The 15022-nt window shown below is 46.0% G+C and overlaps 1 protein-coding gene and 1 long non-coding RNA gene across 2 annotated transcripts in view; one reads left to right on the top strand and one right to left on the bottom strand.

The window, feature by feature from the left end:
- Positions 1-15022, bottom strand: part of LOC141049745 (alpha-2-macroglobulin-like protein 1) — a 257127-nt gene that overhangs the window by 26384 nt on the left and 215721 nt on the right. The gene's annotated exons all lie outside the window — the stretch shown is intronic.
- LOC141049746 (uncharacterized) overlaps positions 1-15022 on the top strand; it is a 98430-nt gene that overhangs the window by 82790 nt on the left and 618 nt on the right. Inside the window, exon 2 of the long non-coding RNA XR_012220428.1 lies at positions 13912-13963. This is a non-coding gene — a long non-coding RNA (uncharacterized lncRNA). The remainder of the gene's footprint in view (positions 1-13911; positions 13964-15022) is intronic.

The following is a 15022-nucleotide window of genomic DNA, read 5'->3' as shown; positions in this document are numbered from 1 at the left end:
GATCCTATTCTGAATAATGTGAACGCATTTTTTCAAGCCTTGGGGTTGTTGTATGATTAACCTAATGCTATTGATCAGGCTGAAAAGACCCTGTTGGTATTAAACCAGGGTCGGGATTCGGCAGAGTTGTACTGTCAAAAATTCCGAAAGTGGGCGGTCCTTACTACCTGGAATGGTTGTGCCTTGGCAGCCCTCTTTTGGAAGGGTTTGTCAGAAACTGTAAAAGATACTATGGTGGGATTTCCTGTTCCCTCTGGTCTTGACGATTCTATGTCATTAGCCATTCAGGTGGATCGGCGTTTACGTGAACGCAAAACTACATGAGAGATCTTACCACCTGTTGAACAAATGTCTGAACCTATGCAATGTGATAGAGTTTTGTCTAGGGCGCAACGTCAGGAGTTCAGAAGGCGTAATAAGCTGTGTTTTTTTTGTGGAGATGCCTCGCATATTATTTCTGTCTGCCCTAAACGAGAGAAACGTTGTGCACACCCATTTTCTGTGGGTGGTGTTCAACCTAAGTTTCTTCTGGCAATTACTCTGATCTGCTCCCTGTCCACATTTTCCGCCAAGGCTTTTGTGGATTCGGGAGCAGCTCTGAACCTGATGGACTTGGATTTTGCTAAACGTTGTGGATTTCCTATGACACCTCTGCGGACACCTATCCCTTTGAGGGGTATTGATGCTACTCCTTTGGCAAAGAATAAACCTCACTTTTGGACCCAGGTGATAATGCGGGTCGCCCCAGACCATCAAGAAAATTGCAGATTTTTGGTGTTGCATAATTTGCATGATACCATTGTTCTGGGGTTTCCCTGGTTGCAAATCCATAATCCAGTTCTGGATTGGAAATGTTTGTCTGTGGTGAGTTGGGGTTGTCGGTGTGCCCTTAGTGATGCTCCTGTTTTCTCCACCTCTCCCCAGTCGCATGATGTTCCTCCTGACTATTTGGCTGACTTTTATGATGTATTTAGTGAGAATGAGTCTGCGTCTTTGCCTCCTCATAGGAGTTATGACTGTGCAATTGAGCTGAACCCGGGGTGTAAATTCCCCAAGGGTCGGCTTTTCAATTTATCTGTACCCGAGCACGAGGCTATGCAATCCTATATTAAGGAGTTGTTGGAGAAGGGTCATATTAGACCATCCTCTTCACCCTTAGGTGCTGTTTTTTTTTTTGTGCTAAAAAGGATGGTTCATTAAGGCCTTGTATTGACTATCGTGCCCTCAACAAAATTACTGTTAAATATCAGTATCCGTTAACCCTGATTTCTGATCTATTCTCCACAGTTAAAGGTGCTTGCTGGTTTACCAAGCTTTACCTCAGGGGGCGTAAAATCTTATTCGCATTAACCATGGGGATGAATGGAACACGGCGTTTAATACTCCGGAGGGACATTTTGAGTACCTAGTGATGCCTTTTTGGCTCACTAATGCCCTTTCTGTCTTCCAGTGCTTCATGAACGATATATTCTGAGACTTTGTGGATAAATTTTTGATTTTCTATCTGGATGATATTTTGATCTTCTCCAAGAATTGGGACTCTCATGTGGAACATGTTCGGACTGTGTTCCGGATTTTGAGGGAGAATTCCCTGTATGTCAAGGGATCGAAATGCCTTTTTGGGGTACAGAGGATTTCATTTTTGGGATTTATTTTGTCTCCGTCGACTATTGAAATGGACCCGGCCAAGGTACAGGCCATTTATTATTGGGTTCAGCCCACCTCTTTGAAGGCCCTCCAGAAGTTTTTGGGTTTTGCTAATTTTTTTCAGAAATTTATAGCTAATTTTTCTGGTATTGAAAAGCCATTGACTGATTTGACTAGGAAGGGTGCTGATGTGCTGAATTGGTCTCCGGAGGCTGTTTCTTCCTTTCAGGAGCTGAAGTGAAGATTCACTTCTGCTCCGGTTTTGCGGCAATCTGATGTCTCACTCCCGTTTCAGGTGGAGGTGGACGCTTCTGAGATTGGTGCAGGAGCGGTGTTGTCCCAAAAAGATCCTGTGACATCTAAAATGTATCCTTGTGCTTTCTTTTCACGAAAGTTCTCCCCATCCGAACGTAACTATGATGTGGGGAACTGTTGGCCATGAAATGGGCATTTGAGGAGTGGAGACATTGGTTGGAGGGAGCCAAACACCAAGTCGTGGTCCTTACTGACCACAAGAATTTGATTTACCTTGAGTCGGCCAAGCGCTTGAATCCTAGACAGGCTAGGTGGGCCTTGTTTTTCACACGTTTTGATTTTGTGGTCTCTTTTCTTCCGGGCACTAAGAATGTCAAGGCAGACGCCCCCTCTAGGAGTTTCCTTGCTGATTCTCCTGTTGTGACTAAGCCTGCTACCATCTTAGGCGAGTGGGTAGTTCTTTCTGCCATCTCGCCCGATTTGAGACGTGCTCTGGAAGAGTTTCAGGAGGACAAACCTGAGCGTTGTCCCAGTGGACAGTGTCCCAAGTTGTATGTTCCTGACCAGTGGAGGAAGAGAGTGATGTCTGAAGTTCATTGCTCTGCATTGGCTGGTCTTCCAGGTATTTTTGGTACTAGAGATCTGGTGAGTCGGTCCTTTTGGTGGCCCGCCTTGTCTCATGATGTCAGGAATTTTGTGCAGTCCTGTGGGACTTGCTCCCGGTCTAAACCTTGTTCTCACTCTAGTGGCTTGTTGATGCCTTTGCCGGTGCCCAGGAGGCCATGGACCCATATTTCAATGGATTTTATCTCTGATATGCCTGTCTCTCAGAGAATGACTGTTATTTGGGTGATTTGTGATAGATTCTCTAAGATGGTCCATCTTGTACCACTCCCTAAGTTGCCATCTTCCTCTGAGTTGGTGCCCTTGTTTTTGCAACAGGTGGTTCGCTTGCACGGGATTCCTGAGAACATTGTATCTGACAGAGGAGTTCAGTTTGTGTCTAGATTTTGGAGGACTTTCTGTTCCAAGCTGGGAATTCAGTTGTCCTTCTCCTCTGCGCTTCACCCTCAGACCAATGGGCAGACGGAGAGAACAAACCAGACTTTGGAGTCGTATTTGAGATGTTTTATTTCTGCCGATCAGGATGATTGGGTTTCATTTTTGCCCTTGGCCGAATTTGCTTTAAATAATAGAGCTAGTTCTGCCACTTTGATGTCACCTTTTTTTTGTAACTTTGGGTTTCACCCTCGATTTTCTTCAGGGCAGGTGGAGCCTTCTGCCTGCCCAGGTGTTGACACTGTGGTGGAGAGAATGCACCAGATCTGGGACCAAGTAGTGGATAAGTTGTCTCTCTCCCAGGAAAAGGCCCAGCGGTTTCCCAACTGGCGTAGGACCGTTGGTCCCCAGTTTAAAGTGGGTGATATGGTTTGGTTGTCATCAAAAAATATCGCTATGAAGGTGGCTTCTCCTAAGTTTAAGCTTAAATTTATTGGACCTTGCAAGATTTTGAAGATTATTAATCCGGTCTCTTTTCGGTTGGCTCTTCCTGTCATTTAAAATTCATAATGTGTTTCATAAGTCCTTGTTAAAGAGGTTTGTTGAACCAGTAGTTCCTGTGGTGGCACCTCCTGACCCTGTATTGGTTGAAGGTAACATGGAATATGAGGTAGAGAAGATACTGGATTCCCGTCTGGCTAGACGGAGACTCCAGTATTTGGTTAAGTGGAAGGGTTATGGTCAGGAGGATAATTCCTGGGTCTCTGCCTCTGATATTCATGCCGAAAGATTGGTGCGTGCCTTTCATCGGGCTCACCCGGATCGCCCTGGTGGCAGTTCGGTGACCCCTCCTCAAGGGGGAGGTACTGTTGTGAGTTCATTTTTCCCTTCACCGTTGAGGTCTGATGAACTCCCTCCTCTGGAGAAGGAAGGTAGTGAGGCTGATTACCAAACACCTGGGCAGCTAGATGATGGCTGGGTGGCTGGAATTGAGGACTGGATATAAGGCAGCCGACGCCCTTCTGCCTTGCTGGTGATCCTGCTGGATTCTTGGAGACCAGTCTGATTCCTGCGTCTCAAAGCTAAGTTTTTCTGCTCTGCTTTGTACACTTCAGTTTTGTTTTTGTTTTTGCCTTGTTTTTTGGAAGTTCTGCCATCCCCGGCCGGGGGTGAGCTGAATTCCATTTTTGTCTCTGATCTGTTGATCTTTTGCTCTGTCTTCAGAATATACCTGAGTGCTGATATAGTCTTTTGAAGCCTAGCGACTTCAGGGCCTGTTTTTCCTATCAGTCGGTTGGCACATTTTGGATAGGGTTTTTGTGGATGGCAGATAGCGGCTTTCCTATCCTGTCCTATTTAGTTAGCTTGGGCCCCATCATTTGCTCAACCTATCTTTCTTTCTGTGTTAGTGTTTTCATCTTGCTTCACAGTCATTATATGTTGGGGGCTGCCTATTGCTTTGGGGTCTACTCTGGGGCAGTTTAGTTTTTCCCCTTTCTGTCTTTAGGCTATATACCGTATTTTTCGCTTTATAAGACGCTCCGGATTATAAGACGCACCACAATTTTTGAGGAGAAAAATAAGAAAAAAATATTTTTTAATAAAATGGTGGTGCCTCTTATAATCCTTGCATCTTATTGCTTACCGGGGTTGGTGGCTGCGGTGTAGAGGGGTCCCAGGCTCGCTGCTGGAGGAGGCAGGCGTGGAGTGATGCTGCAGGCCGCATTCAGGTATGAGGGGGGGCTCCCATGTGTGCTGTTGCTGCTGCAGAGTCTTGTGCTGGTGTCAGGTTTCTCCACTTGTCCGGCGGTTGGAGGCCGGTGCTGCGGGTGCTCCGGTGCGGCGTTGTGTGCCCATCGATGCCCGGGGCTCTGCCGACATTGTTCGACAGACCAGAGCCCCAGCATTTCCTCGGTTCCCTGTATATGTGCGCTGAAGTGCCGGTAAAAAAAAAATGGCCGCCGGCGCGTGCGCAGATGGGATCTCGGGACCAGTTCTCGAGAGATGAGATCTGAAATCTCATCTCTCGAGAGCTGGGTCCCGAGATCCCATCTGCGCACGCGCGGCGGCCATTTTTTTGCAGGCACCACCGCGCGCACACAGGGAACCCAGGGAAAATGGCCGCCGGCGCGTGCGCAGATGGGATCTCGGGACCCACCTCTCGAGAGATGAGATTTCAAATCTCATCTCTCGAGAACTGGGTCCCGAGATCCCATCTGCGCACGCGCCGGCGGCCATCTTTTTACCGGCACACAGGGAACTGAGGAAATGCCGGGGCTCTGGCCTGTCGCACAATGTTGGCAGAGCCCCGGGCATCGACGGGCACACAACGCGGCACCGGACACACCCGCAGCAGCGGCCAGCAACCGCCGGACGCCCCCGATCACAGCCTAGGTAAGGCATGTCCGCTTTGTAAGACGCACCCCTGTTTTCCCCCAAAATTTTGGGGAAAAAAAGTGCGTCTTACAAAGTGGAAAATACGGTAGTTCTCCGGCTGTGATCGAGGGGTCTAGGGCACCGTAGGAACCCCCCACGGCTACTGCTAGTTGTTGTGGATATGTTCAGGGGTCTGCAATCCAATAGCCGCCAACCTCTCTGGTTTTTCTGGACTTAGCTAGCATTTTGTTTTTTCCTCCTTCGGTGACTCATCATAACAAACAACCTTCCCGTCAGCACCGACCTCTCTCTAGAGCATCAGGACATTGATCTGCCTGCAGCTTCCAGCTTTCAAGGTCAGTCCAATGGTCCACAAACATTCAAACCTGAACCTCCTTCATGTGTCAATACGCTGCCTGACCCTACACCTCACCAAATGCCATACACCAACGTCTACATGCAACCTAACATGCCGTCAAGGCACTATGCCCCTGATAACTATGTGGTTCCAGTCCCGCATACAACAGAGACCATATGTCACAAACAGGTTGCTGGTCTAAATGCCTACGCCACTCCATATCTTCCCATGTTCTTGAACCAAGAAGCTAATACCCACGCTAACAGTATCACTCAGCCAGCCAATGTTTCTCCAAAGTCAGAAAGAACAGAAATGGCTGATTTTGCGAGGCTCATGATACGCCGAGAACTCACCAACACCGGTCTCACAAGATTCGACGACCAGCCTGAGAATTACAGAAGTTGGAAATATACCTTTAAAGTCGCAATTAGTGACCTTGGCATCACTGTTGCTGAAGAGCTGGATCTGCTAATCAGGTGGCTCAGACCTCAATCCACGGAGCTGTCAAGAGGCTCAGATCCATCCACATCAGTAATTCAGCAGCTGGACTCATGGCTGCATGGGAAAGACTGGAACATAGCTTCGGCAGTCCTGAAGCCATAGAGAATGCACTGTTTAAGCGTCTGCAGGATTTCCCCAAAATATCTGGCAAGGAGAGTTAAAAATTCCTAAAGCTCAGTGACCTACTCCTAGAGCTCCAGTTAGCCAAGGCAGACACGCACCTACCTGGTCTCAGCTATCTGGATACCGCTCGGGGCGTTAATGCGATAGTTTCTGAGCTGCCATACAATATACAAGAGAAGTGGGCCACTATTGGGTCAAAGTACAAAAAAGCCAATCAAGTCTCTTTTCCTCCATTTTCCTTCTTCTGTGACTTCATCAAGAAAATTGCAGAGTGCAAAACTGACCCCAGCTCCTGCTATGAAGAACCTAGCGGCTTTGCACCATTCCCTAAGTACAATAGTTCGTATTCTCATGACCGCAACAGCAGTGGTCCGGTGTCTGCAAAAAAGACAGAATTTCTGCCTTCCCCCGACATCAGCGCCAGACAAAGGCAGTGAAGGTGAGAAGGTTGAAAATCCGAACCGTCAGTGTCCAATTCACAAACTGCCACATCCCCTAAAGAAGTGCATCGGCTTCAGGAAGAAACCCCTTCAAGAGCGAAAGGAGCTCTTGAAGAAGTTTGGAGTATGCTTCAGGTGCTGCGCCTCTACTGAACATCTTGAGAAGGACTGTGTCATCGCCATCAAGTGTCTAGAGTGCGACAGCGAAGACCATGTACAGGCGCTCCATCCATCACAGCACGACTCTGCGTGCACGACAAGTCATGGCGGGGAGAGTTCAGACCAAGCGACAAGCCAAGTTGCGGTATCTTCCTCATGCACCGAAGTCTGCGGAGAAGGTCTTCAAGACAAGTCCTGCGCAAAGATTTGCCTATCAAGGGTGTATCCCAAGGGTCATCCAGAGAAAGCAGTCAAGGTGTACGTTAGTTTGGACGACCAGAGCAACAAATCACTGGCCAGGTCAGAACTCTTCGACTTGTTTGACTTAAAAGGAGACGTCTATCCTTACACTTTGGGCACCTGCAGCGGCGTTATAAAAACCTCTGGAAGAAGGGCCGGTGGCCTCATAATAACTTCTCTTGAGAAGGACGCCATGGAGATACCACTACCCACGCTTGTGTGTAACTAAATTCCATTCAACAGGGAGGAAATCCCAACGCCAGAAGTCGTTCTTCAGCATCCTCACCTCAGAATGATGGCCAAAGAGATGCCACCCCTGGACGACAAGGCAGACATCCTAATTCTCCTCGGCAGAGACATTATATGACTGCACAAGATGCGTCAACAAATCCACGGACTACTCAATGAACCGTATGCTCAGCGCCTCGAGCTAGGCTGGGTTATCATCGGCAATGTCTGTAGCGACCAGACACAGGATCCTAGCAACATCTCCTCTTACAAAACGCTTATCACATCAGATCACCATGACTTGTCCACCCCTGCCAGACCCAGGCTCTTCATAGTCTTTTTACTAGGCATTGCTCCTACCAGCCAGTTTCCTACTCCACACTGATGAGGGGCAATACCCCGAAACAGCTGTATGTGGATGGATACCATGTTTTGGCATAGGTGGTTTCCTTCATTGGAGACTGCCCTTCCCGTGGTTGTTCCTTCCCGGACAAAGACCTGGCTGGTCATTGCTTGCGTTGAGAAACACGTGATGGTGTCTCCGCGGCTTCTGTTTTGCATGTTTTGCATATTTCCCATAAGGGATGGGGGCAGTGCTCTAGAATCACTGCGTTGAGAAACACGTGATGGTGTCTCCGCAGTGTCGGATGTTGATCTCCATGAGTTCATTCATCCTCCTCTTCATAGTCTTTTTACTAGGCATTGCTCCTACCAGCCAGTTTCCTACTCCACACTGATGAGGGGCAATACCCCGAAACAGCTGTATGTGGATGGATACCATGTTTTGGCATAGGTGGTTTCCTTCATTGGAGACTGCCCTTCCCGTGGTTGTTCCTTCCCGGACAAAGACCTGGCTGGTCATTGCTTGCGTTGAGAAACACGTGATGGTGTCTCCGCGGCTTCTGTTTTGCATGTTTTGCATATTTCCCATAAGGGATGGGGGCAGTGCTCTAGAATCACTGCGTTGAGAAACACGTGATGGTGTCTCCGCAGTGTCGGATGTTGATCTCCATGAGTTCATTCATCCTCCTCTTCATAGTCTTTTTACTAGGCATTGCTCCTACCAGCCAGTTTCCTACTCCACACTGATGAGGGGCAATACCCCGAAACAGCTGTATGTGGATGGATACCATGTTTTGGCATAGGTGGTTTCCTTCATTGGAGACTGCCCTTCCCGTGGTTGTTCCTTCCCGGACAAAGACCTGGCTGGTCATTGCTTGCGTTGAGAAACACGTGATGGTGTCTCCGCGGCTTCTGTTTTGCATGTTTTGCATATTTCCCATAAGGGATGGGGGCAGTGCTCTAGAATCACTGCGTTGAGAAACACGTGATGGTGTCTCCGCAGTGTCGGATGTTGATCTCCATGAGTTCATTCATCCTCCTCTTCATAGTCTTTTTACTAGGCATTGCTCCTACCAGCCAGTTTCCTACTCCACACTGATGAGGGGCAATACCCCGAAACAGCTGTATGTGGATGGATACCATGTTTTGGCATAGGTGGTTTCCTTCATTGGAGACTGCCCTTCCCGTGGTTGTTCCTTCCCGGACAAAGACCTGGCTGGTCATTGCTTGCGTTGAGAAACACGTGATGGTGTCTCCGCGGCTTCTGTTTTGCATGTTTTGCATATTTCCCATAAGGGATGGGGGCAGTGCTCTAGAATCACTGCGTTGAGAAACACGTGATGGTGTCTCCGCAGTGTCGGATGTTGATCTCCATGAGTTCATTCATCCTCCTCTTCATAGTCTTTTTACTAGGCATTGCTCCTACCAGCCAGTTTCCTACTCCACACTGATGAGGGGCAATACCCCGAAACAGCTGTATGTGGATGGATACCATGTTTTGGCATAGGTGGTTTCCTTCATTGGAGACTGCCCTTCCCGTGGTTGTTCCTTCCCGGACAAAGACCTGGCTGGTCATTGCTTGCGTTGAGAAACACGTGATGGTGTCTCCGCGGCTTCTGTTTTGCATGTTTTGCATATTTCCCATAAGGGATGGGGGCAGTGCTCTAGAATCACTGCGTTGAGAAACACGTGATGGTGTCTCCGCAGTGTCGGATGTTGATCTCCATGAGTTCATTCATCCTCCTCTTCATAGTCTTTTTACTAGGCATTGCTCCTACCAGCCAGTTTCCTACTCCACACTGATGAGGGGCAATACCCCGAAACAGCTGTATGTGGATGGATACCATGTTTTGGCATAGGTGGTTTCCTTCATTGGAGACTGCCCTTCCCGTGGTTGTTCCTTCCCGGACAAAGACCTGGCTGGTCATTGCTTGCGTTGAGAAACACGTGATGGTGTCTCCGCGGCTTCTGTTTTGCATGTTTTGCATATTTCCCATAAGGGATGGGGGCAGTGCTCTAGAATCACTGCGTTGAGAAACACGTGATGGTGTCTCCGCAGTGTCGGATGTTGATCTCCATGAGTTCATTCATCCTCCTCTTCATATCCTTACACTTTGGGCACCTGCAGCGGCGTTATAAAAACCTCTGGAAGAAGGGCCGGTGGCCTCATAATAACTTCTCTTGAGAAGGACGCCATGGAGATACCACTACCCACGCTTGTTGTGTGTAACTAAATTCCATTCAACAGGGAGGAAATCCCAACGCCAGAAGTCGTTCTTCAGCATCCTCACCTCAGAATGATGGCCAAAGAGATGCCACCCCTGGGCGACAAGGCAGACATCCTAATTCTCCTCGGCAGAGACATTATATGACTGCACAAGATGCGTCAACAAATCCACGGACTACTCAATGAACCGTATGCTCAGCGCCTCGAGCTAGGCTGGGTTATCATCGGCAATGTCTGTAGCGACCAGACACAGGATCCTAGCAACATCTCCTCTTACAAAACGCTTATCACATCAGATCACCATGACTTGTCCCCCCTGCCAGACCCAGGCCATTACTGGACAAAGGAGAAATCAAATGACACTAAATGTCAGCAACAACCATCTGACAATTCAAGTCTGCGTTATCTTCGAGACTACAACCTGAGAGAACAACACTCGGTCCTACAACAAAGGACAACTCACCACCAACAGAGGAAGACAAGGTGATCATCAGGGTCACGAGCATCAAACCCACCAATGTCAACTATAACAGCTGGGTAGCTCCCTCACCTTACCTTCCCACAAAGACTTAGTTGCCAAAGGATTCACAGCAAGTATCTGCTGAGTTCTCAACCTTTGATGCCTATCTCCATCACAAACCTGGTCAAGCCGAATCCATGCTAGACTTCAGTGCTCTGAGTGAGAGCCCCTCTCTGAACAGCCTTCCTCTTACCGATGGTGCTAGCGTTTGCCCCACGCAATGCAGCTTCAGCATACTACCGGATGTCGAACAAGGCACGTTCACTTCCCAAGCATCACCCTGTGTTGAACTTCCTATCGATCGAGGAGCCTCGCCTGTTCAAAACAGCATCCACGGTCCTCTGGGGTTCAAAACACCCATTGCAGTTCAAGGCAGGGCATCACTGAGACAGCTCACTACTTGGGGCATCAACAGGAACACTATGTTACCATCTTAGAGACAGCAAAGGTGGGAGACGAGGAAGAAGTCCCTAAAGGCCTTACAGCAACCCCAAGTCCTGCACCGTAGTTCTTTAAAGATTCTATCAACCGTCATCAAGAGACAAGTCTACATTTCTTACGATGCATCTATGAAGACTACAGCTGCAGGAACCTCTCTAAGTGCTTCAGTTTGCTGGCTCCTTCAAACAGGAGTCACATGAATGTATCTTAGTCACTGGACTTTGCCACGGCGGGGAGCATACCTTCGCATGCTACTGCTGTGCTAGGACACAGGATTATTAGAACCCAACTGAACTTTAACTTCCCCTTATGGACTGGAACTTCTACTGTTGGGTTGGTGGAAGAGTTGGCATGTTGCGGCTTCCCCAGTCCGAAGATGGGTTTCTATTGGACTCATTTTTCATTTTTTATTCAAGCTCTATGTTTTTACTACAAGTATGGACTTGATTTCTGCATTGTGTTGCATTGTTTTTCTTTTCTCCTCTCATTGCAGGTTTCACGATGTCAAGGGAGAGATTCTCCTTATCTCGCACAAGGACTTATGAAATCTGACGATTTCAGATGGGGAGTGTTGTATCCCATGGATGGGAACAACCTGTAATGCATATTTCTCTTTGTTTTGTTCTTCCTCCAATCAGCAAAATTCCCTGTTGTTGCTAGGTAGAATTAGACTGTGTGAAAATTGTCCCTTTGTCCCTCCTGTAGTTGAGCTCTGTATTAGGTTCCTCCTCCCTTCTTCTTCAGTTTAGCCTACAGCAGCCATTACTCAAGACGCATGTGTACTCTCTTGTACAAATTACCCCTTTTTACCTACTGTCCATTGTAAACTAATACAAGATTTTGGAAGAAATCAGCATCGTTTCTCCTGGTCTTTCTACAGTTGCATTGTCAGTGGAGTTAAAACTATCTGAGGACGCCAGGTTTTGTGAGTACAAGTTATACAATTATCTAAGAAGCTGATAGTTAGAACACTTGGGACTCGCAGTCATCAGGAGGAGTCAGAATAGCACATATTTAGGATTTGTCAGGCCTATATAGATAAGCGGGTACTCCAGTGAGTCCAAACATTTTCTTAATTGAAACAACCAAGGGAGATAGAGAACCCATCATAAGGCTATGTTCACACGTTGCATTTTTGGAGCATTTTTATTCAGTAGCCATAACCAGCTGTCTTGGCAGTAAAAATGCTGCATTCGAAAGACCCATTTTTCAGCGTTTTAGCAGTGTTTTTTTCCGCAGGATTTTTTCGTGTAGATTTATTGTGTCATATTGCCTACAGTATTTGTTTAATATTTAAAAAAAAATAGTTTTAGTTGTTTTTATAAAGATAATTCTGCAAAAATGCTACAAAAACGTTACGGAATCTAAGCTAAGCATTTTTCTTTTTACTTTCTATGGGTGAAGAATGTTGAAAGAGTTGTTTTGCTGCAGATTTAAAACAAAACTCTGCAGATTTCCAATTCAGTTAGGAAAAAAAAACAAGCATGTTCTTGAGATGTTTGAAATCTCATAGCTTTTGCTGTTACTGTAAAAAGCAGCTTTTAATTTGCATTAAAAATTTCTGCAAAAAAAAAAGGAAAAACACAATGTATAAACATAGTCCAAGCCAGAGTTTTTGAAGATCTCTAGGTAGTTCTAGGATCTGCTGGTTACGTCACATTACCTAACAGAATCTGTTTCTCATCGCTCCCCCTATTGTTTGGTATGCTGCATCACAGTTTCGGGGACATGGCTTGATTCAAGCCCATTATTCATCCTTGCACTTGACTGACTATCATCATGTTGCATTTTCCACCCATCTCCTACACTGGTGTGTTGTGTGCCATAGATGGAATACGTTAGTGTGTAGTGCACATTTGTCTGACGCTACAGCACTCACTGTGATGGGAGAAATGTATCAGAGGTGGTTGTCCTCTGTGATGTAAACCTGGATTAATGCTCTAGTACACACACAGTAGTAAGAGGGGTTAATTGGCCATGACAGGGCCAGGTTTAATGTGAGGAGCTGAAGAGTTGGGGCGGGTTGGCTGCTCACCATATCTCCACCTCGGAATGTGGTTTCAAATTGTAAAATGGGACCTGTTTTTCTCAGACGTTTCTGTGTATGGACGTGTACAGTCCTCCTGGATTGTGTGCCTTTGCTAAAGGACTAAGATGCTGGACGCTAGCCCATGAGTGCAAACCCTGACTATTGTTGGACCTTTTACTTAATGTTTAACTTTGTGCCACAAAGAAGGTTGTATTTAAGTTTTCCTGTGATGCGGTTTATGAGAAGTGAAGTAAAGAAGCCAGACTTTTAAATAGATACGGTTTCTGTGATACATCATCTCACTTCCAAGTGAGTAGCATTGTTACAGTGTGTATCCTATATATGTGTATCAATGTGTGCATGTATACAGGATAGGCGTTGGAAGGACAAATTAAGCAAATAGCTAGAAAGACCCATGCAAGACCCTACACAACTGAAGGTTAAACAGTCAGTCCCTGGTCTGCCTGACTTAAAAACACAGAAACTGCTCTAATAATGCCAGTCCTGCATTATCAGTGAAAAATCACAATTAATATGCAGATATGGGGTTAGTCAACAGGTTAATAGCGTTCTGAACCTTCTCAATGCAGGCACTTAGACCCATGCTGCCAGGAGGAAATTAACTTTTATTGTGCTACATGACCCACATTCTCATTAAATTCAGCTCAGTCCATATACAGCAAAACAAGTCTGACCTTTGATACACCCAGCACCATGTTTCACTGATGGCATGAGGTTTTCATACTGTAGTGCGTAATGCAGTATTTTCTCTTTCTCCAAACATGATGTTTGTCATTTAAAACAGAATGCTCTATATCTGTTTCATCCATCCACAAAAAATTGTTCAAAAAGGTTCTGGTAGTTGGGCAACAATGTTCTTTATGGAGAGTAGAGGCAATCCCGGTGTGTAAACTATGGTTGTTCAGTGACCTCCAGATTGTGGTCAAATTAACATTTATAGTAGCTAATGAAAGAGCAGACTTTAGTTGCTTACAGGTAACCTTGGGATTCTCTGTGACCTTACAGACTATCATACGCCATTCTCTTGGAGTGGGTTTTCATGGTGGAGCATTCCTAGGTAAGATGGTAATTATCTTTAATTTCATCCAATTGAACGCACTCTGATTTATTGTGGACTGGTGGAGGTAAAACTTTCTATAGATAGTTTTTTTTTATAACCTTTTCCAGCCTAATGAGCAGCAATAACTCCTCTTCTGATGTCCTCAGATATCTCATTTGTTTGTGCCATAATCTAATTCCACAAAGATATGTTGTGAAATCAGACTTTGATTCTTGTTCGTTAGGCCTGTTTCACACATCAGTTTTTTCCGTCAGTTAAAATCCGCTAAAATGGCGGACAATGGATCTGTTCCTGTACTGACCACAACGTTTGGCACCGGACCGTTGTTTTAACGGATCCGGCGAAGGAAGTATTTTAAAGGAGAAGAGAGAGAGAGAGAGAGAGAGAATTTTTTTCAGACACCAGAACTGAGTTTAGGGTTAAATTTCCGACACAGGCATTTCTCCCAGGCATGCGCAATAGAAAATGCGGATCCGGCTGGGAAAAAAACATTTCATTGCCCGTCCTGTCCGCTCAGTGGATGGCAAAATCTTGGCAGATCCGTAAAAAAATGGATTGAACGGATGACCATCCGTCAAGATCCGCCGTTAATACAAGTCAATGGGGAAAAAAACGGATCCACCAAGAAAAATGGCGGATCAGTTTTTTTGCAAAACGGCGGATTTGGACAGATGGGGAAAAATGGATGTGTGAAGCAGGCCTTAAATAAAACAGAATGCGCATTCACAACTGATTGTCACCCCATTGATTGAAAAAACAAGACTAATTTCACGATAAAATTCTGCTAGTCCATAAGGTTCACATACGCTTGTCACTAACACATGTTAATGATAGTGGATCATTTTTGTCAGTTAAAAATGACAAAGTCTAATATTTTTTACTCTGTTGCTTTAGTTGGTTTTCTATATTAATTTATAGGACTTGAGTAAAAATCTGATGTAGTTTTAGGTGAACAAATGAAAAGGAAAAAATATCTAATGTTCACTTTCTGATACGTTCTGTTGTGAATAAAATATGGCTATAAGAGATTTTCAAATCATTGCATTCTTGCTTTCT

This window comes from Dendrobates tinctorius, unplaced genomic scaffold (genome assembly GCF_039654945.1).
Source record: "Dendrobates tinctorius isolate UK_male_01 unplaced genomic scaffold, ASM3965494v1 ptg000147l, whole genome shotgun sequence".
NCBI lineage: Eukaryota > Metazoa > Chordata > Amphibia > Anura > Dendrobatidae > Dendrobates > Dendrobates tinctorius.
This window is presented reverse-complemented; position numbering and strand designations above follow the sequence as displayed.